The sequence below is a fragment of the Pseudorca crassidens genome, unplaced genomic scaffold (assembly GCF_039906515.1).
Source record: "Pseudorca crassidens isolate mPseCra1 unplaced genomic scaffold, mPseCra1.hap1 Scaffold_46, whole genome shotgun sequence".
Lineage (NCBI taxonomy): Eukaryota > Metazoa > Chordata > Mammalia > Artiodactyla > Delphinidae > Pseudorca > Pseudorca crassidens.
Genome location: NW_027136299.1, coordinates 4,982,541 through 5,008,000, shown reverse-complemented (window position 1 = coordinate 5,008,000; position 25,460 = coordinate 4,982,541). Strand labels below are relative to the sequence as shown.

At 60.0% G+C, this 25,460-nt stretch overlaps 1 long non-coding RNA gene across 11 annotated transcripts in view; it reads left to right on the top strand.

Moving 5' to 3' along the window:
• LOC137218209 (uncharacterized) overlaps positions 1-25,460 on the top strand; it is a 977,125-nt gene that overhangs the window by 87,736 nt on the left and 863,929 nt on the right. The gene's annotated exons all lie outside the window — the stretch shown is intronic.

The following is a 25,460-nucleotide window of genomic DNA, read 5'->3' as shown; positions in this document are numbered from 1 at the left end:
GGGGACGGGTGAGGGTCAGGCTTCGGGGAAGGGTTAGGGTTAGGGTTCGGGCTAGGGTTAGGGTTAGGGGACGGGGACGGCTTAGGGTCCAGGTGAGGGTACGACAACGCTTTAGGGGGAGCATACGTGTGAGGGCGTGGGTTAGTGTCTGCGTACGGGTTAGGATTAGGGGACGGGTGAGGGTCAGGCTTCGGGGAAGGGTTAGGGTTAGGGTTCGGGCAAGGGTTAGGGTTAGGGGACGGGGACGGTTTAGGGTCCAGGTGAGGGCACGACAACGCTTTAGGGGGATGGTACGTGTGAGGGCGGGTGTTAGTGTCGGTACGGGTTAGGATTAGGGGACGGGTGAGGGTCAGGCTTCGGGGAAGGGTTAGGGTTTGGGTTCGGGCTAGGGTTAGGGTTAGGGGACAGGGAAGGTATAGGGTTCAGGTGAGGGCACGACAACGCTTTAGGGGGAGCGTACGTGTGAGCGCGCGGGTTAGTGTCACCGTACGGGTTAGGATTAGGGGACGGGTGAGGGCCAGGCTTCGTGGAAGTGTTAGGGTTAGTGTTCGGGCTAGGGTTAGGGTTAGGGGACGGGGACGGTTTAGGGTCCAGGTGAGGGCACAACGCTTTAGGGGGAGCGTACGTGTGAGGGAACGGGTTAGTGTCAGCGTACGGATTAGGATTAGGGGACGGGTGAGGGTCAGGCTTCGGGGAAGGGTTAGGGTTAGGGTTCGGGCTAGGGTTAGGGTTAGGGGACGGGGACGGTTTAGGGTCCAGGTGAGGGTGCGACAACGCTTTAGGGGGAGCGTACGTGTGAGGGCGCGGGTTAGTGTCAGCGTACGGGTTAGGATTAGGGGACGGGTGAGGGTCAGGCTTCTGGGAAGGGTTAGGTTTAGGGTTCGGGCTAGGGTTAGGGTTAGGGGACGGGGACGGTTTAGGGTCCAGGTGAGGGCACGACAACGCTTTAGGGGGAGCGTACGTGTGAGGGCGCGGGTTAGTGTCAGCGTACGGGTTAGGATTAGGGGACGGGTGAGTGTCAGGCTTCGGGGAAGTGTTAGGGTTAGTGTTCGGGCTAGGGTTAGGGGACGGGGATGGTTTAGGGTCCAGGTGAGGACACAACGCTTTAGGGGGAGCGTACGTGTGAGGGCACGGGTTAGTGTCAGCGTACGGATTAGGATTAGGGGACGGGTGAGGGTCAGGCTTCGGTGCAGGGTTAGGGTTAGGGTTCGGGCTAGGGTCAGGGTTAGGGGACGGGGACGGTTTAGTGTCCAGGTGAGGGTGCAACAACAATTTAGGGGGAGCGTACGTGTGAGGGCGCGGGTTAGTGTCAGCGTACGGGTTAGGATTAGGGGACGGGTGAGGGTCAGGCTTCTGGGAAGTGTTAGGTTTAGGGTTCGGGTTAGGGTTAGGGGACGGGGACAGTTTAGGGTCCAGGTGAGGGCACGAAAACGCTTTAGGGGGAGCGTACGTGTGAGGGCGCGGGTTAGTGTCAGCGTACGGGTTAGGATTAGGGGACGGGTGAGTGTCTGGCTTCGGGGAAGGGTTAGGGTTAGGGTTCGGGCTAGGGTTAGGGTTAGGGGACGGTGACGGTTTAGGGTCCAGGTGAGGGCACGACAACGCTTTAGGGGGAGCGTACGTGTGAGGGCGCGGGTTAGTGTCAGCGTACAGGTTAGGATTAGGGGACGGGTGAGTGTCAGGCTTCGGGGAAGTGTTAGGGTTAGGGTTCGGGCTAGGGTTAGGGTTAGGGGACGGGGACGGTTTAGGGTCCAGGTGAGTGTACGATAACGCTTTAGGGGGAGCGTACGTGTGAGGGCGCGGGTTAGTGTCAGCGTACGGGTTAGGATTAGGGGACGGGTGAGGGTCAGGCTTCGGGGCAGGGTTAGGGTTAGGGTTCGGGCTAGGGTTAGGTTTAGGGGACGGGGACGGTTTAGGGTCCAGGTGAGGGTACGACAATGCTTTAGGTCGAGCGTACGTGTGAGGGCGTGGGTTAGTGTCAGCATACGGGTTAGGATTAGGGGACGGGTGAGGGTCAGGCTTCGGGGAAGGTTTAGGGTTAGGGTTCGGGCTACGGTTAGGGTTAGGGGATGGGGACGGTTTAGGGTCCAGGTGAGGGCACGACAACGCTTTAGGGGGAGCGTACGTCTGAGGGCGCGGGTTAGTGTCAGAGTACGGGTTAGGATTAGGGGACGGGTGAGGGTCAGGCTTCGGGGAAGGGTTAGGGTTAGGGTTAGGGCTGGGGTTAGGGTTAGGGGACGGGGACGGTTTAGGGTCCAGGTGAGGGTACGACAACGCTTTACTGGGAGGGTACGTGTGAGGGCGCGGCTTAGTGTCAGCGTACGGGTTAGGATTAGGGGACGGGTGAGGGTCAGGCTTCGGGGAAGGGATAGGGTTAGTGTTCGGGTTAGGGTTAGGGTTAGGGGACGGGGACGGTTTAGGGTCCAGGTGAGTGTACGACAACGCTTTAGGGGGAGCGTACGTGTGAGCGCGCGTGTTAGTGTCAACGTATGGGTTAGGATTAGGGGACGGGTGAGGGTCAGGCTTCGGGGAAGGGTAAGGGATAGGGTTCGGGCTAGGGTTAGGGTTAGGGGACGGGGACGGTTTAGGGTCCAGGTGAGGGCACGACAATGCTTTAGGGGGAGCGTACGTGTGAGGGAACGGGTTAGTGTCAGCGTACGGATTAGGATTAGGGGACGGGTGATGGTCAGGCTTCGGGGAAGGGTTAGGGTTAGGGTTCGGGCTAGGGTTAGGGTTAGGGGACGGGGACGGTTTAGGGTCCAGGTGAGGGTGCGACAACGCTTTAGGGGGAGCGTACGTGTGAGGGCGCGGGTTAGTGTCAGCGTACGGGTTAGGATTAGGGGACGGGTGAGGGTCAGGCTTCTGGGAAGGGTTAGGGTTAGGGTTCGGGCTAGGGTTAGAGTTAGGGGACGGGGACGGTTTAGGGTCCAGGTGAGGGCACGAAAACGCTTTAGGGGGAGCGTACGTGTGAGGGCGCTGGTTAGTGTCAGCGTACGGGTTAGGATTAGTGGACGGGTGAGGGTCAGGCTTCGGGGAAGGGTTAGGGTTAGGGTTCGGGCTAGGGTTAGGGTTAGGGGACGGGGACGGTTTAGGGTCCAGGTGAGGGCACGACAACGCTTTAGGTGGAGCGTACGTGTGAGGGCGCGGGTTAGTGTCAGCGTACGGTTTAGGATTAGGGGACGGGTGAGGGTCAGGCTTCGGGGCAGGGTTAGTGTTAGGGTTCGAGCTAGGGTTAGGGTTAGGGGACGGGGACGGTTTAGTGTCCAGGTGAGGGTGCGACAACGCTTTAGGGGGAGCGTACGTGTGAGGGCGCGGGTTAGTGTCAGCGTACGGGTTAGGATTAGGGGACGGGTGAGGGTCAGGCTTCGGGGAAGTGTTAGGGTTAGGGTTCGGGCTAGGGTTAGGGTTAGGGGACGGGGACGGTTTAGGGTCCAGGTGAGTGTACGACAATGCTTTAGGGGGAGCGTACGTGTGAGGGTGTGGGTTAGTGTCAGCGTACGGGTTAGGATTAGGGGACGGGTGAGGGTCAGGCTTCGGGGAAGGGTTAGGGTTAGGGTTTGGGGTAGGTTTAGGGTTAGGGAACGGGGACGGTTTAGGGTCCAGGTGTGTGTACGACAACGCTTTAGGGGGAGCGTAAGTGTGAGGGCGCGGGTTAGTGTCAACGTACGGGTTAGGATTAGGGGACAGGTGAGGGTCAGGCTTCGGGGAAGGGTTACGGTTAGGGTTAGGGCTGGGGTTAGGGTTAGGGGACGGGGACGGTTTAGGGTCCAGGTGAGGGTACGACAACGCTTTAGTGGGAGGGTACGTGTGAGGGCGCGGCTTAGTGTCAGCGTACGGGTTAGGATTAGGGGACGGGTGAGGGTCAGGCTTCGGGGAAGGGTTAGGGTTCAGGTTCGGGCTAGGGTTAGGGGACGGGGACGGGGACGGTTTAGGGTCCAGGTGAGGGCACGACAACGCTTTAGGGGGAGGGTACGTGTGAGGGCTCGGGTTAGTGTCAGGGTATGGGTTAGGATTATGGGACGGGTGAGGGTCAGGCTTCGGGGAAGGGTTAGTGTTAGGGTTCGGGCTACGGTTAGGGTTAGGGGATGGGGACGGTTTAGGGTCCAGGTGAGTGCACGACAACGCTTTAGGGGGAGCGTAGGTGTGAGGGCGCGGGTTAGTATCAACGTACGGGTTAGGATTAGGGGACGGGTGAGGGTCAGGCTTCGGGGAAGGGTTAGGGTTAGGGTTCGGGCTAGGGTTAGGGTTAGGGGACGGGGACGGTTTAGGGTCCAGGTGAGGGTACGACAACACTTTAGGGGGAGCGTACGTGTCAGGGCGCGGGTTAGTGTCAGCGTACGGGTTAGGATTAGAGGACGGGTGAGGGTCAGGCTTCGGGGTAGGGTTAGGGTTAGGGTTCAGGCTAGGGTTAGGGTTAGGGGAAGGGGACAGTTTAGGCTCCAGGTGAGGGTACGACAATGCTTTAGGGGGAGCGTACGTGTGACGGCGCGGGTTAGTGTCAGTGTACGGGTTAGGATTAGGGGACGAGTGAGGGTCAGGCTTCGGGGAAGGGTTAGGGTTAGGGTTTGGGCTAGGGTTAGGGTTAGGGGACGGGGATGGTTTAGGTTCCAGGTGAGGGCACAACGCTTTAGGGGGAGCGTACGTGTGAGGGAACGGGTTAGTGTCAGCGTACGGATTAGGATTAGGGGACGGGTGAGGGTCAGGCTTCGGGGAAGGGTTAGGGTTAGGGTTCGGGCTAGGGTTAGGGTTAGGGGACGGGGACGGTTTAGGATCCAGGTGAGGGCACGACAACGCTTTAGGGGTAGCGTACGTGTGAGGGCGCGGGTTAGTGTCAGCGTACGGGTTAGGATTAGGGGACGGGTGAGGGTCAGGCTTCGGGGAAGGGTTAGGGTTAGGGTTCGAGCTAGGGTTAGGGTTAGGGGACGGGGACGGTTTAGTGTCCAGGTGAGGGTGCGACAACGCTTTAGGGGGAGCGTACGTGTGAGGGCGCGGGTTAGTGTCAGCGTACGGGTTAGGATTAGGGGACGGGTGAGGGTCAGGCTTCGGGGAAGGGTTAGGGTTTGGGTTCGGGCTAGGGTTAGTGTTAGGGGACGGGGACGGTTTAGGGTCCAGGTGAGGGCACGACAACGCTTTAGGGGGAGGGTACGTGTGAGGGCTCGGGTTAGTGTCAGGGTACGGGTTAGGATTAGGGGACGGGTGAGGGTCAGGCTTCGGGGAAGGGTTAGGGTTAGGGTTCGGGCTAGGGTTAGGGTTAGGGGACGGGGACGGTTTAGGGTCCACGTGAGGGTACGACAACGCTTTAGGGGGAGCGTACGTGTGAGGGCGCGGGTTAGTGTCAGCGTACGGGTTAGGATTAGGGGACGGGTGAGGGTCAGGCTTCGGGGTAGGGTTAGGGTTAGGGTTCAGGCTAGGGTTAGGGTTAGGGGAAGGGGACGGTTTAGGCTCCAGGTGAGAGTACGACAACGCTTTAGGGGGAGCGTACGTGTGAGGGCGCGGGTTAGTGTCAGCGTACGGGTTAGGATTAGGGGACGGGTGAGGGTCAGGCTTCAGGGAAGGGTTAGGGTTAGGGTTCAGGCTAGGGTTAGGGTTAGGGGACGGGAACGGTTTAGGGTCCAGGTGAGGGCACGACAACGCTTTAGGGAGAGCGTACGTGTGAGGGCTTCGGTTAGTGTCAGCTTACGGGTTAGGATTAGGGGACGGGTGAGGGCCAGGCTTCGGGGAAGTGTTAGGGTTAGTGTTCGGGCTAGGGTTAGGGTTAGGGGACGGGGATGGTTTAGGGTCCAGGTGAGGGCACAACGCTTTAGGGGGAGCGTACGTGTGAGGGAACGGGTTAGTGTCAGCGTACGGATTAGGATTAGGGGACGGGTGAGGGTCAGGCTTCGGGGAAGGGTTAGGGTTAGGGCTCGGGCTAGGGTTAGGGTTAGGGGACGGGGACGGTTTAGGGTCCAGGTGAGGGTGCGACAACACTTTAGTGGGAGCGTACGTGTGAGGGCGCGGGTTATTGTCAGCGTACGGGCTAGGATTAGGGGACGGGTGAGGGTCAGGCTTCGGGGCAGGGTTAGGGTTTGGGTTCGGGCTAGGGTTAGGGTTAGGGGACGGGGACGGTTTAGGGTCCAGGTGAGGGCACGAAAACGCTTTAGGGGGAGGGAATGTGTGAGGGCTCGGGTTAGTGTCAGGGTACGGGTTAGGATTAGAGGACGGGTGAGGGTCAGGCTTCGGGGAAGGGTTAGGGTTAAAGTTCGGGCTAGGGTTAGGGTTAGGGGACGGGGACGGTTTAGGGTCCAGGTGAGGGCACGACAACGCTTTAGGGGGAGCGTAGGTGTGAGGGCGCGGGTTAGTATCAACGTACGGGTTAGGATTAGAGGACGGGTGAGGGTCAGGCTTCGGGGAAGGGTTAGGGTTAGGGTTCGGGCTAGGGTTAGGGTTAGGGGACGGGGACGGTTTAGGGTCCAGGTGAGGGTGCGACAACGCTTTAGGGGGAGCGTACGTGTGAGGGCGCGGGTTAGTGTCAGCGTACAGGTTAGGATTAGGGGACGGGTGAGTGTCAGTCTTCGGGGAAGTGTTAGGGTTAGGGTTCGGGCTAGGGTTAGGGTTAGGGGACGGGAACGGTTTAGGGTGCAGGTGAGGGCAAGACAACGCTTTAGGGGGAGCGTAAGTGTGAGGGCGTGGGTTAGTGTCAGCGTACGGGTTAGGATTAGGGGACGGGTGAGGGCCAGGCTTCAGGGAAGTGTTAGGGTTAGTGTTCGGGCTAGGGTTAGGGTTAGGGGACGGGGATGGTTTAGGGTACAGGTGAGGGCACAACGCTTTAGGGGGAGCGTACGTGTGAGGGAACGGGTTAGTGTCAGCGTACGGATTAGGATTAGGGGACGGGTGAGGGTCAGGCTTCGGGGAAGGGTTAGGGTTAGGGTTCGGGCTAGGGTTAGGGTTAGGGGACGGGGACGGTTTAGGGTCCAGGTGAGGGTGCGACAACACTTTAGGGGGAGCGTACGTGTGAGGGCGCGGGTTAGTGTCAGCGTACGGGTTAGGATTAGGGGACGGGTGAGGGTCAGGCTTCTGGGAAGGGTTAGGTTTAGGGTTAAGGCTAGGGTTAGGGTTAGGGGACGGGGACGGTTTAGGGTCCAGGTGAGGGCACGAAAAAGCTTTAGGGGGAGCGTACGAGTGAGGGCGTGGGTTAGTGTCAGCGTACGGGTTAGGATTAGGGGACGGGTGAGTGTCTGGCTTCGGGGAAGGGTTAGGGTTAGGGTTCGGGCTAGGGTTAGGGTTAGGGGATGGGGACGGTTTAGGGTCCATTTGAGGGCACGACAACGCTTTAGGGGGAGCGTACGTGTGAGAGCGTGGGTTAGTGTCAGCATACAGGTTAGGATTAGGGGACGGGTGAGGGTCAGGCTTCGGGGAAGGGTTAGGGTTAAGGTTCGGGCTAGGGTTAGGGTTAGGGGACGGGGACGGTTTAGGGTCCAGGTGAGGGTACGACAATGCTTTAGGGGGAGCGTACGTGTGAGAGCGCGGGTTAGTGTCAGCGTACGGGTTAGGATTAGGGGACGGGTGAGGGTCAGGCTTCGGGGAAGGGTTAGGGTTAGGGTTCGGGCTAGGGTTAGGGTTAGGGGACGGGGACGGTTTAGGGTCCAGGTGAGGGTGCGACAACGCTTTAGGGGGAGCGTACGTGTGAGGGCGCGGGTTAGTGTCAGCGTACGGGTTAGGATTAGGGGACGGGTGAGGGTCAGGCTTCTGGGAAGGGTTAGGTTTAGGGTTCGGGCTAGGGTTAGGGTTAGGGGACGGGGACGGTTTAGGGTCCAGGTGAGGGCACGACAACGCTTTAGGGGGAGCGTACGTGTGAGGGCGCGGGTTAGTGTCAGCGTACGGGTTAGGATTAGGGGACGGGTGAGTGTCAGGCTTCGGGGAAGTGTTAGGGTTAGTGTTCGGGCTAGGGTTAGGGGACGGGGATGGTTTAGGGTCCAGGTGAGGACACAACGCTTTAGGGGGAGCGTACGTGTGAGGGCACGGGTTAGTGTCAGCGTACGGATTAGGATTAGGGGACGGGTGAGGGTCAGGCTTCGGTGCAGGGTTAGGGTTAGGGTTCGGGCTAGGGTCAGTGTTAGGGGACGGGGACGGTTTAGTGTCCAGGTGAGGGTGCAACAACAATTTAGGGGGAGCGTACGTGTGAGGGCGCGGGTTAGTGTCAGCGTACGGGTTAGGATTAGGGGACGGGTGAGGGTCAGGCTTCTGGGAAGTGTTAGGTTTAGGGTTCGGGTTAGGGTTAGGGGACGGGGACAGTTTAGGGTCCAGGTGAGGGCACGAAAACGCTTTAGGGGGAGCGTACGTGTGAGGGCGCGGGTTAGTGTCAGCGTACGGGTTAGGATTAGGGGACGGGTGAGTGTCTGGCTTCGGGGAAGGGTTAGGGTTAGGGTTCGGGCTAGGGTTAGGGTTAGGGGACGGTGACGGTTTAGGGTCCAGGTGAGGGCACGACAACGCTTTAGGGGGAGCGTACGTGTGAGGGCGCGGGTTAGTGTCAGCGTACAGGTTAGGATTAGGGGACGGGTGAGTGTCAGGCTTCGGGGAAGTGTTAGGGTTAGGGTTCGGGCTAGGGTTAGGGTTAGGGGACGGGGACGGTTTAGGGTCCAGGTGAGTGTACGATAACGCTTTAGGGGGAGCGTACGTGTGAGGGCGCGGGTTAGTGTCAGCGTACGGGTTAGGATTAGGGGACGGGTGAGGGTCAGGCTTCGGGGCAGGGTTAGGGTTAGGGTTCGGGCTAGGGTTAGGTTTAGGGGACGGGGACGGTTTAGGGTCCAGGTGAGGGTACGACAATGCTTTAGGTCGAGCGTACGTGTGAGGGCGTGGGTTAGTGTCAGCATACGGGTTAGGATTAGGGGACGGGTGAGGGTCAGGCTTCGGGGAAGGTTTAGGGTTAGGGTTCGGGCTACGGTTAGGGTTAGGGGATGGGGACGGTTTAGGGTCCAGGTGAGGGCACGACAACGCTTTAGGGGGAGCGTACGTCTGAGGGCGCGGGTTAGTGTCAGAGTACGGGTTAGGATTAGGGGACGGGTGAGGGTCAGGCTTCGGGGAAGGGTTAGGGTTAGGGTTAGGGCTGGGGTTAGGGTTAGGGGACGGGGACGGTTTAGGGTCCAGGTGAGGGTACGACAACGCTTTACTGGGAGGGTACGTGTGAGGGCGCGGCTTAGTGTCAGCGTACGGGTTAGGATTAGGGGACGGGTGAGGGTCAGGCTTCGGGGAAGGGATAGGGTTAGTGTTCGGGTTAGGGTTAGGGTTAGGGGACGGGGACGGTTTAGGGTCCAGGTGAGTGTACGACAACGCTTTATGGGGAGCGTACGTGTGAGCGCGCGTGTTAGTGTCAACGTATGGGTTAGGATTAGGGGACGGGTGAGGGTCAGGCTTCGGGGAAGGGTAAGGGATAGGGTTCGGGCTAGGGTTAGGGTTAGGGGACGGGGACGGTTTAGGGTCCAGGTGAGGGCACGACAATGCTTTAGGGGGAGCGTACGTGTGAGGGAACGGGTTAGTGTCAGCGTACGGATTAGGATTAGGGGACGGGTGATGGTCAGGCTTCGGGGAAGGGTTAGGGTTAGGGTTCGGGCTAGGGTTAGGGTTAGGGGACGGGGACGGTTTAGGGTCCAGGTGAGGGTGCGACAACGCTTTAGGGGGAGCGTACGTGTTAGGGCGCGGGTTAGTGTCAGCGTACGGGTTAGGATTAGGGGACGGGTGAGGGTCAGGCTTCTGGGAAGGGTTAGGGTTAGGGTTCGGGCTAGGGTTAGAGTTAGGGGACGGGGACGGTTTAGGGTCCAGGTGAGGGCACGAAAACGCTTTAGGGGGAGCGTACGTGTGAGGGCGCTGGTTAGTGTCAGCGTACGGGTTAGGATTAGTGGACGGGTGAGGGTCAGGCTTCGGGGAAGGGTTAGGGTTAGGGTTCGGGCTAGGGTTAGGGTTAGGGGACGGGGACGGTTTAGGGTCCAGGTGAGGGCACGACAACGCTTTAGGTGGAGCGTACGAGTGAGGGCGCGGGTTAGTGTCAGCGTACGGTTTAGGATTAGGGGACGGGTGAGGGTCAGGCTTCGGGGCAGGGTTAGTGTTAGGGTTCGAGCTAGGGTTAGGGTTAGGGGACGGGGACGGTTTAGTGTCCAGGTGAGGGTGCGACAACGCTTTAGGGGGAGCGTACGTGTGAGGGCGCGGGTTAGTGTCAGCGTACGGGTTAGGATTAGGGGACGGGTGAGGGTCAGGCTTCGGGGAAGTGTTAGGGTTAGGGTTCGGGCTAGGGTTAGGGTTAGGGGACGGGGACGGTTTAGGGTCCAGGTGAGTGTACGACAATGCTTTAGGGGGAGCGTACGTGTGAGGGCGTGGGTTAGTGTCAGCGTACGGGTTAGGATTAGGGGACGGGTGAGGGTCAGGCTTCGGGGAAGGGTTAGGGTTAGGGTTTGGGGTAGGTTTAGGGTTAGGGAACGGGGACGGTTTAGGGTCCAGGTGTGTGTACGACAACGCTTTAGGGGGAGCGTAAGTGTGAGGGCGCGGGTTAGTGTCAACGTACGGGTTAGGATTAGGGGACAGGTGAGGGTCAGGCTTCGGGGAAGGGTTACGGTTAGGGTTAGGGCTGGGGTTAGGGTTAGGGGACGGGGACGGTTTAGGGTCCAGGTGAGGGTACGACAACGCTTTAGTGGGAGGGTACGTGTGAGGGCGCGGCTTAGTGTCAGCGTACGGGTTAGGATTAGGGGACGGGTGAGGGTCAGGCTTCGGGGAAGGGTTAGGGTTCAGGTTCGGGCTAGGGTTAGGGGAAGGGGACGGGGACGGTTTAGGGTCCAGGTGAGGGCACGACAACGCTTTAGGGGGAGGGTACGTGTGAGGGCTCGGGTTAGTGTCAGGGTATGGGTTAGGATTATGGGACGGGTGAGGGTCAGGCTTCGGGGAAGGGTTAGTGTTAGGGTTCGGGCTACGGTTAGGGTTAGGGGATGGGGACGGTTTAGGGTCCAGGTGAGTGCACGACAACGCTTTAGGGGGAGCGTAGGTGTGAGGGCGCGGGTTAGTATCAACGTACGGGTTAGGATTAGGGGACGGGTGAGGGTCAGGCTTCGGGGAAGGGTTAGGGTTAGGGTTCGGGCTAGGGTTAGGGTTAGGGGACGGGGACGGTTTAGGGTCCAGGTGAGGGTACGACAACACTTTAGGGGGAGCGTACGTGTCAGGGCGCGGGTTAGTGTCAGCGTACGGGTTAGGATTAGAGGACGGGTGAGGGTCAGGCTTCGGGGTAGGGTTAGGGTTAGGGTTCAGGCTAGGGTTAGGGTTAGGGGAAGGGGACAGTTTAGGCTCCAGGTGAGGGTACGACAATGCTTTAGGGGGAGCGTACGTGTGACGGCGCGGGTTAGTGTCAGTGTACGGGTTAGGATTAGGGGACGAGTGAGGGTCAGGCTTCGGGGAAGGGTTAGGGTTAGGGTTTGGGCTAGGGTTAGGGTTAGGGGACGGGGATGGTTTAGGTTCCAGGTGAGGGCACAACGCTTTAGGGGGAGCGTACGTGTGAGGGAACGGGTTAGTGTCAGCGTACGGATTAGGATTAGGGGACGGGTGAGGGTCAGGCTTCGGGGAAGGGTTAGGGTTAGGGTTCGGGCTAGGGTTAGGGTTAGGGGACGGGGACGGTTTAGGATCCAGGTGAGGGCACGACAACGCTTTAGGGGTAGCGTACGTGTGAGGGCGCGGGTTAGTGTCAGCGTACGGGTTAGGATTAGGGGACGGGTGAGGGTCAGGCTTCGGGGAAGGGTTAGGGTTAGGGTTCGAGCTAGGGTTAGGGTTAGGGGACGGGGACGGTTTAGTGTCCAGGTGAGGGTGCGACAACGCTTTAGGGGGAGCGTACGTGTGAGGGCGCGGGTTAGTGTCAGCGTACGGGTTAGGATTAGGGGACGGGTGAGGGTCAGGCTTCGGGGAAGTGTTAGGGTTAGGGTTCGGGCTAGGGTTAGGCTTAGGGGACGGGGACGGTTTAGGGTCCAGTTGAGGGTACGACAACGCTTTAGTGGGAGGGTACGTGTGAGGGCGCAGGTTAGTGTCAGCGTACGGGTTAGGATTAGGGGACGGGTGAGGGTCAGGCTTCGGGGAAGGGTTAGGGTTTGGGTTCGGGCTAGGGTTAGTGTTAGGGGACGGGGACGGTTTAGGGTCCAGGTGAGGGCACGACAACGCTTTAGGGGGAGGGTACGTGTGAGGGCTCGGGTTAGTGTCAGGGTACGGGTTAGGATTAGGGGACGGGTGAGGGTCAGGCTTCGGGGAAGGGTTAGGGTTAGGGTTCGGGCTAGGGTTAGGGTTAGGGGACGGGGACGGTTTAGGGTCCACGTGAGGGTACGACAACGCTTTAGGGGGAGCGTACGTGTGAGGGCGCGGGTTAGTGTCAGCGTACGGGTTAGGATTAGGGGTCGGGTGAGGGTCAGGCTTCGGGGTAGGGTTAGGGTTAGGGTTCAGGCTAGGGTTAGGGTTAGGGGAAGGGGACGGTTTAGGCTCCAGGTGAGAGTACGACAACGCTTTAGGGGGAGCGTACGTGTGAGGGCGCGGGTTAGTGTCAGCGTACGGGTTAGGATTAGGGGACGGGTGAGGGTCAGGCTTCAGGGAAGGGTTAGGGTTAGGGTTCAGGCTAGGGTTAGGGTTAGGGGACGGGAACGGTTTAGGGTCCAGGTGAGGGCACGACAACGCTTTAGGGAGAGCGTACGTGTGAGGGCTTCGGTTAGTGTCAGCTTACGGGTTAGGATTAGGGGACGGGTGAGGGTCAGGCTTCGGGGAAGGGTTAGGGTTAGGGTTCGGGCTAGGGTTAGGGTTAGGGGATGGGGACGGTTTAGGGTCCAGGTGAGGGGACGACAACGTTTTAGGGGGAGCATACGTGTGAGGGCGCAGGTTAGTGTCAGCGTACGGGTTAGGATTAGGGGACGGGTGAGGTTCAGGCTTCAGGGAAGGGTTAGTGTTAGGGTTCGGGCTAGGGTTAGGGTTAGGGGACGGGGACGGTTTAGGGTCCAGGTGAGGGCACGACAACGCTTTAGGGGGAGCGTACGTGTGAGGGCGCGGGTTAGTGTCAGCGTACAGGTTAGGATTAGGGGACGGGTGAGGGTCAGGCTTCGGGGAAGTGTTAGGGTTAGGGTTCGGGCTAGGGTTAGGGTTAGGGGACGGGGACGGTTTAGGGTCCAGGTGAGGGTGCGACAACGCTTTAGGGGGAGCGTACGTGTGAGGGCGCGGGTTAGTGTCAGCGTATGGGTTAGGATTAGGGGACGGGTGAGTGTCAGTCTTCGGGGAAGTGTTAGGGTTAGGGTTCGGGCTAGGGTTAGGGTTAGGGGACGGGGACGGTTTAGGGTCCAGCTGAGGGCACGACAAAGCTTTAGGGGGAGCGTACGTGTGAGGGCGCGGGTTAGTGTCAGCGTACGGGTTAGGATTAGGGGACGGGTGAGGGTCAGGCTTCGGGGAAGTGTTAGGGTTAGGGTTCGGTCTAGGGTTAGGGTTAGGGGACGGGGACGGTTTAGGGTCCAGGTGAGTGTACGACAACGCTTTAGGGGGAGTGTACGTGCGAGGGCGCGGGTTAGTGTCAGCGTACGGGTTAGGATTAGGGGACGGGTGAGGGTCAGGCTTCGGGGCAGGGTTAGGGTTAGCATTCGGGCTAGGGTTAGGGTTAGGGGACGGGGACGGTTTAGGGTCCAGGTGAGGGTACGACAACGCTTTAGGGGGAGCGTACGTGTGAGGGCGTGGGTTAGTGTCTGCGTACGGGTTAGGATTAGGGGACGGGTGAGGGTCAGGCTTCGGGGAAGGGTTAGGGTTAGGGTTCGGGCTATGTTTAGGGTTAGGGGACTGGGACGGTTTAGGGTCCAGGTGAGGGCACGACAACGCTTTAGGGGGATGGTACGTGTGAGGGCGGGGGTTAGTGTCGGTACGGGTTAGGATTAGGGGACGGGTGAGGGTCAGGCTTCGGGGAAGGGTTAGGGTTTGGGTTCGGGCTAGGGTTAGGGTTAGGGGACGGGGACGGTTTAGGGTCCAGGTGAGGGCACGACAACGCTTTAGGGGGAGGGTACGTGTGAGGGCTCGGGTTAGTGTCAGGGTACGGGTTAGGATTAGGGGACGGGTGAGGGTCAGGCTTCGGGGAAGTGTTAGGGTTAGGGTTCGTGCTAGGGTTAGGGTTAGGGGACGGGGACGGTTTAGGGTCCAGGTGAGGGCACGACAACGCTTTAGGGGGAGCGTACGTGTGAGGGCGCGGGTTAGTATCAACGTACGGGTTAGGATTAGGGGAGGGGTGAGGGTCAGGCTTCGGGGAAGGGTTAGGTTTAGGGTTCGGGCTAGGGTTAGGGTTAGTGGACGGGGACGGTTTAGGGTCCACGTGAGGGTACGACAACGCTTTAGGGGGAGCGTACGTGTGAGGGCGCGGGTTAGTGTCAGCGTACGGGTTAGGGTTAGGGGACGGGTGAGGGTCAGGCTTCGGGGTAGGGTTAGGGGTAGGGTTCAGGCTAGGGTTAGGGTTAGGGGACGGGGACGGTTTAGGGTCCAGGTGAGGGTACGACAACGCTTTAGGGGGAGCGTACGTGTGAGGGCGCGGGTTAGTGTCAGCCTACGGGTTAGGATTAGGGGACGGGTGAGGGTCAGGCTTCGGGTAAGTGTTAGGGTTAGGGTTCGGGCTAGGGTTAGGCTTAGGGGAAGGGGACGGTTTAGGGTCCAGGTGAGGGTACGACAACGCTTTAGGGGGAGCGTACGTGTGAGGGCGCGGGTTAGTGTCAGCGTACGGGTTAGGATTAGGGGACGGGTGAGGTCAGGCTTCGGGGAAGGGTTAGGGTTAGGGTTCGGGCTAGGGTTAGGGTTGGGGGACGGGAACGGTTTAGGGTCCAGGTGAGAGCACGACAATGCTTTAGAGGGAGTGTGCGTGTGAGGGCGTGGGTTAGTGTCAGCGTACGGGTTAGGATTAGGGGACGGGTGAGGGTCAGGCTTCGGGGAAGGGTTAGGGTTAGGGTTTGGGCTAGGGTTAGGGTTAGGGGACGGGGACGGTTTAGGATCCAGGTGTGGGCGCGACAACTCTTTAGGGGGAGCGTACGTGTGAGGGCGCGGGTTAGTGTCAGCGTACGGGTTAGGATTAGGGGACGGGTGAGGGTCAGGCTTCTGGGAAGGGTTAGGTTTAGGGTTCGGGCTAGGGTTAGGGTTAGGGGACGGGGACGGTTTAGGGTCCAGGTGAGGGCACGACAACGCTTTAGGGGGAGCGTACGTGTGAGGGCGCGGGTTAGTGTCAGCGTACGGGTTAGGATTAGGGGACGGGTGAGGCTCAGGCTTCGGGGAAGGGTTAGGGTTAGTGTTCGGGCTAGGGTTAGGGGACGGGGATGGTTTAGGGTCCAGGTGAGGACACAACGCTTTAGGGGGAGCGTACGTGTGAGGGCACGGGTTAGTGTCAGCGTACGGATTAGGATTAGGGGACGGGTGAGGGTCAGGCTTCGGGGCAGGTTTAGGGATAGGGTTCGGGCTAGGGTTAGGGTTAGGGGACGGGGACGGTTTAGGGTCCAGGTGAGGGTGCGACAACGCTTTAGGGGGAACGTACGTGTGAGGACGCGGGTTAGTGTCAGCGTACGGGTTAGGATTAGGGGACGGGTGAGGGTCAGGCTTCTGGGAAGTGTTAGGTTTAGGGTTCGGGTTAGGGTTAGGGGACGGGGACGGTTTAGGGTCCAGGTGAGGGTACGACAACGCTTTAGGGGGAGCGTACGTGTGAGGGCGCGGGTTAGTGTCAGCGTACGGGTTAGGATTAGGGGACGGGTGAGTGTCTGGCTTCGGGGAAGGGTTAGGGTTAGGGTTCGGGCTAGGGTTAGGGTTAGGGGACGGGGACGGTTTAGGGTCCAGGTGAGGGCACGACAACGCTTTAGGGGGAGCGTACGTGTGAGGGCGCGTGTTAGTGTCAGCGTACGGGTTAGGATTAGGGGACGGGTGAGGGTCAGGCTTCGCGGAAGGGTTAGGGTTAGGGTTCGGGCTAGGGTTAGGGTTAGGGGACGGGGACGTTTTAGGGTCCAGGTGAGGGCACGACAACGCTTTAGGGGGAGCGTACGTGTGAGGGCGCGGGTTAGTGTCAGCGTACGGGTTATGATTAGGGGACGTGTGAGGGTCAGGCTTCTGGGAAGGGTTAGGTTTAGGGTTCGGGCTAGGGTTAGGGTTAGGGGACGGGGACGGTTTAGGGTCCAGGTGAGGGCACGAAAACGCTTTAGGGGGAGCGTACGTGTGAGGGCGCGGGTTAGTGTCAGCGTACGGGTTAGGATTAGGGGACGGGTGAGGTTCAGGCTTCAGGGAAGGGTTAGTGTTAGGGTTCGGGCTAGGGTTAGGGTTAGGGGACGGGGACGGTTTAGGGTCCAGGTGAGGGCACGACAACGCTTTAGGGGGAGCGTACGTGTGAGGGCGCGGGTTAGTGTCAGCGTACAGGTTAGGATTAGGGGACGGGTGAGGGTCAGGCTTCGGGGAAGTGTTAGGGTTAGGGTTCGGGCTAGGGTTAGGGTTAGGGGACGGGGACGGTTTAGGGTCCAGGTGAGGGTGCGACAACGCTTTAGGGGGAGCGTACGTGTGAGGGCGCGGGTTAGTGTCAGCGTATGGGTTAGGATTAGGGGACGGGTGAGTGTCAGTCTTCGGGGAAGTGTTAGGGTTAGGGTTCGGGCTAGGGTTAGGGTTAGGGGACGGGGACGGTTTAGGGTCCAGCTGAGGGCACGACAAAGCTTTAGGGGGAGCGTACGTGTGAGGGCGCGGGTTAGTGTCAGCGTACGGGTTAGGATTAGGGGACGGGTGAGGGTCAGGCTTCGGGGAAGTGTTAGGGTTAGGGTTCGGTCTAGGGTTAGGGTTAGGGGACGGGGACGGTTTAGGGTCCAGGTGAGTGTACGACAACGCTTTAGGGGGAGTGTACGTGCGAGGGCGCGGGTTAGTGTCAGCGTACGGGTTAGGATTAGGGGACGGGTGAGGGTCAGGCTTCGGGGCAGGGTTAGGGTTAGCATTCGGGCTAGGGTTAGGGTTAGGGGACGGGGACGGTTTAGGGTCCAGGTGAGGGTACGACAACGCTTTAGGGGGAGCGTACGTGTGAGGGCGTGGGTTAGTGTCTGCGTACGGGTTAGGATTAGGGGACGGGTGAGGGTCAGGCTTCGGGGAAGGGTTAGGGTTAGGGTTCGGGCTATGTTTAGGGTTAGGGGACTGGGACGGTTTAGGGTCCAGGTGAGGGCACGACAACGCTTTAGGGGGATGGTACGTGTGAGGGCGGGGGTTAGTGTCGGTACGGGTTAGGATTAGGGGACGGGTGAGGGTCAGGCTTCGGGGAAGGGTTAGGGTTTGGGTTCGGGCTAGGGTTAGGGTTAGGGGACGGGGACGGTTTAGGGTCCAGGTGAGGGCACGACAACGCTTTAGGGGGAGGGTACGTGTGAGGGCTCGGGTTAGTGTCAGGGTACGGGTTAGGATTAGGGGACGGGTGAGGGTCAGGCTTCGGGGAAGTGTTAGGGTTAGGGTTCGTGCTAGGGTTAGGGTTAGGGGACGGGGACGGTTTAGGGTCCAGGTGAGGGCACGACAACGCTTTAGGGGGAGCGTACGTGTGAGGGCGCGGGTTAGTATCAACGTACGGGTTAGGATTAGGGGAGGGGTGAGGGTCAGGCTTCGGGGAAGGGTTAGGTTTAGGGTTCGGGCTAGGGTTAGGGTTAGTGGACGGGGACGGTTTAGGGTCCACGTGAGGGTACGACAACGCTTTAGGGGGAGCGTACGTGTGAGGGCGCGGGTTAGTGTCAGCGTACGGGTTAGGGTTAGGGGACGGGTGAGGGTCAGGCTTCGGGGTAGGGTTAGGGGTAGGGTTCAGGCTAGGGTTAGGGTTAGGGGACGGGGACGGTTTAGGGTCCAGGTGAGGGTACGACAACGCTTTAGGGGGAGCGTACGTGTGAGGGCGCGGGTTAGTGTCAGCCTACGGGTTAGGATTAGGGGACGGGTGAGGGTCAGGCTTCGGGTAAGTGTTAGGGTTAGGGTTCGGGCTAGGGTTAGGCTTAGGGGAAGGGGACGGTTTAGGGTCCAGGTGAGGGTACGACAACGCTTTAGGGGGAGCGTACGTGTGAGGGCGCGGGTTAGTGTCAGCGTACGGGTTAGGATTAGGGGACGGGTGAGGTCAGGCTTCGGGGAAGGGTTAGGGTTAGGGTTCGGGCTAGGGTTAGGGTTGGGGGACGGGAACGGTTTAGGGTGCAGGTGAGAGCACGACAATGCTTTAGAGGGAGTGTGCGTGTGAGGGCGCGGGTTAGTGTCAGCGTACGGGTTAGGATTAGGGGACGGGTGAGGGTCAGGCTTCGGGGAAGGGTTAGGGTTAGGGTTTGGGCTAGGGTTAGGGTTAGGGGACGGGGACGGTTTAGGATCCAGGTGTGGGCGCGACAACTCTTTAGGGGGAGCGTACGTGTGAGGGCGCGGTTTAGTGTCAGCGTACGGGTTAGGATTAGGGGACGGGTGAGGGTCAGGCTTCTGGGAAGGGTTAGGTTTAGGGTTCGGGCTAGGGTTAGGGTTAGGGGACGGGGACGGTTTAGGGTCCAGGTGAGGGCACGACAACGCTTTAGGGGGAGCGTACGTGTGAGGGCGCGGGTTAGTGTCAGCGTACGGGTTAGGATTAGGGGACGGGTGAGGCTCAGGCTTCGGGGAAGGGTTAGGGTTAGTGTTCGGGCTAGGGTTAGGGGACGGGGATGGTTTAGGGTCCAGGTGAGGACACAACGCTTTAGGGGGAGCGTACGTGTGAGGGCACGGGTTAGTGTCAGCGTACGGATTAGGATTAGGGGACGGGTGAGGGTCAGGCTTCGGGGCAGGTTTAGGGATAGGGTTCGGGCTAGGGTTAGGGTTAGGGGACGGGGACGGTTTAGGGTCCAGGTGAGGGTGCGACAACGCTTTAGGGGGAACGTACGTGTGAGGACGCGGGTTAGTGTCAGCGTACGGGTTAGGATTAGGGGACGGGTGAGGGTCAGGCTTCTGGGAAGTGTTAGGTTTAGGGTTCGGGTTAGGGTTAGGGGACGGGGACGGTTTAGGGTCCAGGTGAGGGTACGACAACGCTTTAGGGGGAGCGTACGTGTGAGGGCGCGGGTTAGTGTCAGCGTACGGGTTAGGATTAGGGGACGGGTGAGTGTCTGGCTTCGGGGAAGGGTTAGGGTTAGGGTTCGGGCTAGGGTTAGGGTTAGGGGACGGGGACGGTTTAGGGTCCAGGTGAGGGCACGACAACGCTTTAGGGGGAGCGTACGTGTGAGGGCGCGTGTTAGTGTCAGCGTACGGGTTAGGATTAGGGGACGGGTGAGGGTCAGGCTTCGCGGAAGGGTTAGGGTTAGGGTTCGGGCTAGGGTTAGGGTTAGGGGACGGGGACGTTTTAGGGTCCAGGTGAGGGCACGACAACGCTTTAGGGGGAGCGTACGTGTGAGGGCGCGGGTTAGTGTCAGCGTACGGGTTATGATTAGGGGACGTGTGAGGGTCAGGCTTCTGGGAAGGGTTAGGTTTAGGGTTCGGGCTAGGGTTAGGGTTAGGGGACGGGGACGGTTTAGGGTCCAGGTGAGGGCACGAAAACGCTTTAGGGGGAGCGTACGTGTGAGGGCGCGGGTTAGTGTCAGCGTACGGGTTAGGATTAGGGGACGGGTGAGTTTCTGGCTTCGAGGAAGGGTTAGGGTTAGGGTTCGGGCTAGGGTTACGGTTAGGGGATGGGGACGGTTTAGGGTCCAGTTGAGGGCACGACAACGCTTTAGGGGGAGCGTACGTGTGATGGCGCGGGTTAGTGTCAGCGTACGGGTTAGGATTAGGGGACGGGTGAGGGTCAGGCTTCGGGGAAGGGTTAGGGTTAGGGTTCGGGCTAGGGTTAGGGTTAGGGGACGGGGACGGTTTAGGGTCCAGGTGAGGGCACGACAACGCTTTAGGGGGAGCGTACGTGTGAGGGCGCGGGTTAGTGTCAGCGTACGGGTTAGGATTAGGGGACGGGTGAGGTTCAGGCTTCGGGGAAGGGTTAGGGTTAGGGTTCGGGCTAGGGTTAGGGTTAGGGAACGGGGATGGTTTAGGGTCCAGGTGAGGGCACGACAACGCTTTAGGGGGAGCGTACGTGTGAGGGCGCGGGTTAGTGTCAGCGTACAGGTTAGGATTAGGGGAAGGGTGAGGGTCAGGCTTCGGGGAAGTGTTAGGGTTAGGGTTCGGGCTAGGGTTAGGGTTAGGGGACGGGGACGGTTTAGGGTCCAGGTGACTGTACGACAACGCTTTAGGGAGAGCGTACGTGTGAGGGCGCGGGTTAGTGTCAGCGTACGGGTTAGGATTAGGGGACGGGTGAGGGTCAGGCTTCGGGGAAGGGTTAGGGTTCGGGTTCGGGCTAGGGTTAGGGTTAGGGGACGGGGACGGTTTAGGGTCCAGGTGAGGGTACGACAACGCTTTAGGGGGAGCGTACGTGTGAGGGCGCGGGTTAGTGTCAGCGTACGGGTTAGGATTAGGGGACGGGTGAGGGTCAGGCTTCGGGGAAGGGTTAGGGTTCGGGTTGGGGCTAGGGTTAGGGTTAGGGGACGGGGACGGTTTAGGGTCCAGGTGAGGGTACGACAACGCTTTAGGGGGAGCGTACGTGTGAGGGCGCGGGTTAGTGTCAGCGTACGGGTTAGGATTAGGGGACGGTTGAGGGTCAGGCTTCGGGGAAGGGTTAGGGTTCGGGTTCGGGCTAGGGTTAGGGTTAGGGGACGGGGACGGTTTAGGGTCCAGGTGAGGGTACGACAACCCTTTAGGGGGAGCGTACGTGTGAGGGCGCGGGTTAGTGTCAGCGTACGGGTTAGGATTAGGGGACGAGTGAGGGTCAGGCTTCGGGGAAGAGTTAGGGTTCGGGTTCCGGCTAAGGTTAGGGTTAGGGGACGGGGACGGTTTAGGGTCCAGGTGAGGGTACGACAACGCTTTAGGGGGAGCGTACGTGTGAGGGCGCGGGTTAGTGTCAGCGTACTGGTTAGGATTAGGGGACGGGTGAGGGTCAGGCTTCGGGGAAGGGTTAGGATTAGGGTTCGGGCTAGGGTTAGGGTTAGGGGACGGGGACGGTTTAGGGTCCAGGTGAGGGCACGAAAACGCTTTAGGGGGAGCGTACGTGTGAGGGCGCGGGTTAGTGTCAGCGTACGGGTTAGGATTAGGGGACGGGTGAGTTTCTGGATTCAAGGAAGGGTTAGGGTTAGGGTTCGGGCTAGGGTTACGGTTAGGGGATGGGGACGGTTTAGGGTCCAGTTGAGGGCACGACAACGCTTTAGGGGGAGCGTACGTGTGATGGCGCGGGTTAGTGTCAGCGTACGGGTTAGGATTAGGGGACGGGTGAGGGTCAGGCTTCGGGGAAGGGTTAGGGTTCGGGTTCGGGCTAGGGTTAGGGTTAGGGGACGGGGACGGTTTAGGGTCCAGGTGAGGGCACGACAACGCTTTAGGGGGAGCGTACGTGTGAGGGCGCGGGTTAGTGTCAGCGTACAGGTTAGGATTAGGGGAACGGTGAGGGTCAGGCTTCGGGGAAGTGTTAGGGTTAGGGTTCGGGCTAGGGTTAGGGTTAGGGGACGGGGACGGTTTAGGGTCCAGGTGAGTGTACGACAACGCTTTAGGGAGAGCGTACGTGTGAGGGCGCGGGTTAGTGTCAGCGTACGTGTTAGGATTAGGGGACGGGTGAGGGTCAGGCTTCGGGGAAGGGTTAGGGTTCGGGTTCGGGCTAGGGTTAGGGTTAGGGGACGGGGACGGTTTAGGGTCCAGGTGAGGGTACGACAACGCTTTAGGGGGAGCGTACGTGTGAGGGCGCGGGTTAGTGTCAGCGTACGGGTTAGGATTAGGGGATGGGTGAGGGTCAGGCTTCGGGGAAGTGTTAGGGTTCGGGTTCGGGCTAGGGTTAGGGTTAGGGGACGGGGACGGTTTAGGGTCCAGGTGAGGGTACGACAACGCTTTAGGGGGAGCGTACGTGTGAGGGCGTGGGTTAGTGTCAGCGTACGGGTTAGGATTAGGGGACGGGTGATGGTCAGGCTTCGGGGAAGGGTTAGGGTTCGGGTTGAGGCTAGGGTTAGGGTTAGGGGACGGGGACGGTTTAGGGTCCAGGTGAGGGTACGACAACGCTTTAGGGGGAGCGTACGTGTGAGGGCGTGGGTTAGTGTCAGCGTACGGGTTAGGATTAGGGGACGGGTGAGGGTCAGGCTTCGGGGAAGGGTTAGGGTTCGGGTTCGGGCTAGGGTTAGGGTTAGGGGACGGGGACGGTTTAGGGTCCAGGTGAGGGTACGACAACGCTTTAGGGGGAGCGTACGTGTGAGGGCGCGGGTTAGTGTCAGCGTACGGGTTAGGATTAGGGGACGGGTGAGGGTCAGGCTTCGGGGAAGGGTTAGGGTTCGGGTTCGGGCTAGGGTTAGGGTTAGGGGACGGGGACGGTTTAGGGTCCAGGTGACGGTACGACAACACTTTAGGGGGAGCGTACGTGTGAGGGCGCGGGTTAGTGTCAGCGTACGGGTTAGGATTAGGGGACGGGTGAGGGTCAGGCTTCGGGGAAGGGTTAGGGTTCGGGTTCGGGCTAAGGTTAGGGGACGGGCACGGTTTAGGGTCCAGGTGAGGGTACGACAACGCTTTAGGGGGAGCGTACGTGTGAGGGCGCGGGTTAGTGTCAGCATACGGGTTAGGATTAGGGGACGGGTGAGGGTCAGGCTTCGGGGAAGGGTTAGGGTTAGGGTTCGGGCTAGGGTTAGGGTTAGGGGACGGGGACGGTTTAGGGTCCAGGTGAGGGTACGACAACGCTTTAGGGGGAGCGTACGTGTGAGGGCGCGGGTTAGTGTCAGCGTACGGGTTAGGATTAGGGGACTGGTGAGGGTCAGGCTTCGGGGAAGGGTTAGGTTTCGGGTTCGGGCTAGGGGTAGGGTTAGGGAACGGGGACGGTTTAGGGTCCAGGTGAGGGTACGACAACGCTTTAGGGGGAGCGTACGTGTGAGGGCGCGGGTTAGTCTCAGCGTACGGGTTAGGATTAGGGGACGGGTGAGGGTCAGGCTTCGGGGAAGGGTTAGGGTTCGGGTTGGGGCTAGGGTTAGGGTTAGGGGACGGGGACGGTTTAGGGTCCAGGTGAGGGTACGACAACGCTTTAGGGGGAGCGTACGTGTGAGGGCGCGGGTTAGTGTCAGCGTACGGGTTAGGATTAGGGGACGGGTGAGGGTCAGGCTTCGGGGAAGGGTTAGGGTTCGGGTTCGGACTAAGGTTAGGGTTAGGGGACGGGGACGGTTTAGGGTCCAGGTGAGGGTACGACAACGCTTTAGGGGGAGCGTACGTGTGAGGGCGCGGGTTTGTGTCAGCGTACGGGTTAGGATTAGGGGACGGGTGAGGGTCAGGCTTCGGGGAAGGGTTAGGGTTCGGGTTCGGGCTAGGGTTAGGGTTAGGGGACGGGGACGGTTTAGGGTCCAGGTGAGGGTACGACAACGCTTTAGGGGTAGCGTACGTGTGAGGGCGCGGGTTAGTGTCAGCGTACGGGTTAGGATTAGGGGACGGGTGAGGGTCAGGCTTCGGGGAAGGGTTAGGGTTCGGGTTCGGGCTAGGGTTAGGGTTAGGGGACGGGGACGGTTTAGGGTCCAGGTGAGGGTACGACAACGCTTTAGGGGGAGCGTACGTGTGAGGGCGCGGGTTAGTGTCAGCGTACGGGTTAGGATTAGGGGACGGGTGAGGGTCAGGCTTCGGGGAAGGGTTAGGTTTCGGGTTCGGGCTAGGGGTAGGGTTAGGGAACGGGGACGGTTTAGGGTCCAGGTGAGGGTACGACAACGCTTTAGGGGGAGCGTACGTGTGAGGGCGCGGGTTAGTGTCAGCGTACGGGTTAGGATTAGGGGACGGGTGAGGGTCAGGCTTCGGGGAAGGGTTAGGGTTCGGGTTGGGTCTAGGGTTAGGGTTAGGGGACGGGGACGGTTTAGGGTCCAGGTGAGGGTACGACAACGCTTTAGGGGTAGCGTACGTGTGAGGGCGCGGGTTAGTGTCAGCGTACGGGTTAGGATTAGGGGACGGGTGAGGGTCAGGCTTCGGGGAAGGGTTAGGGTTCGGGTTCGGGCTAGGGTTAGGGTTAGGGGACGGGGACGGTTTAGGGTCCAGGTGAGGGTACGACAACGCTTTAGGGGTAGCGTACGTGTGAGGGCGCGGGTTAGTGTCAGCGTACGGGTTAGGATTAGGGGACGGGTGAGGTTCAGGCTTCGGGGAAGGGTTAGGTTTCGGGTTCGGGCTAGGGGTAGGGTTAGGGAACGGGGACGGTTTAGGGTCCAGGTGAGGGTACGACAACGCTTTAGGGGGAGCGTAAGTGTGAGGGCGCGTGTTAGTGTCAGCGTACGGGTTAGGATTAGGGGACGGGTGAGGGTCAGGCTTCGGGGAAGGGTTAGGGTTCGGGTTGGGGCTAGGGTTAGGGTTAGGGGACGGGGACGGTTTAGGGTCCAGGTGAGGGTATGACAACGCTTTAGGGGGAGCGTACGTGTGAGGGCGCGGGTTAGTGTCAGCGTACGGTTTAGGATTAGGGGACGGGTGAGGGTCAGGCTTCGGGGAAGGGTTAGGGTTCGGGTTGGGGCTAGGGTTAGGGTTAGGGGACGGGGACGGTTTAGGGTCCAGGTGAGGGTACGACAACGCTTTAGGGGGAGCGTACGTGTGAGGGCGCGGGTTAGTGTCAGCGTACGGGTTAGGATTAGGGGACGGGTGAGGGTCAGGCTTCGGGGAAGGGTTCGGGTTCGGGCTAAGGTTAGGGTTAGGGGACGGGGACGGTTTAGGGTCCAGGTGAGGGTACGACAACGCTTTAGGGGGAGCGTACGTGTGAGGGCGCGGGTTAGTGTCAGCGTACGGGTTAGGATTAGGGGACGGGTGAGGGTCAGGCTTCGGGGAAGGGTTAGGGTTCGGGTTCGGGCTAGGGTTAGGGTTAGGGGACGGGGACGGTTTAGGGTCCAGGTGAGGGTACGACAACGCTTTAGGGGGAGCGTACGTGTGAGGGCGCGGGTTAGTGTCAGCGTACGGGTTAGGATTAGGGGACGGGTGAGGGTCAGGCTTCGGGGAAGGGTTAGGGTTCGGGTTCGGGCTAGGGTTAGGGTTAGGGGACGGGGACGGTTTAGGGTCCAGGTGAGGGTACGACAACGCTTTAGGGGGAGCGTACGTGTGAGGGCGCGGGTTAGTGTCAGCGTACGGGTTAGGATTAGGGGACGGGTGATGGTCAGGCTTCGGGAAAGGGTTAGGGTTCGGGTTGGGGCTAGGGTTAGGATTAGGGGACGGGGACGGTTTAGGGTCCAGGTGAGGGTACGACAACGCTTTAGGGGGAGCGTACGTGTGAGGGCGCGGGTTAGTGTCAGCGTACGGGTTAGGATTAGGGGACGGGTGAGGGTCAGGCTTCGGGGAAGGGTTAGGGTTCGGGTTGGGGCTAGGGTTAGGGTTAGGGGACGGGGACGGTTTAGGGTCCAGGTGAGGGTACGACAACGCTTTAGGGGGAGCGTACGTGTGAGGGCGCGGGTTAGTGTCAGCGTACGGGTTAGGATTAGGGGACGGGTGAGGGTCAG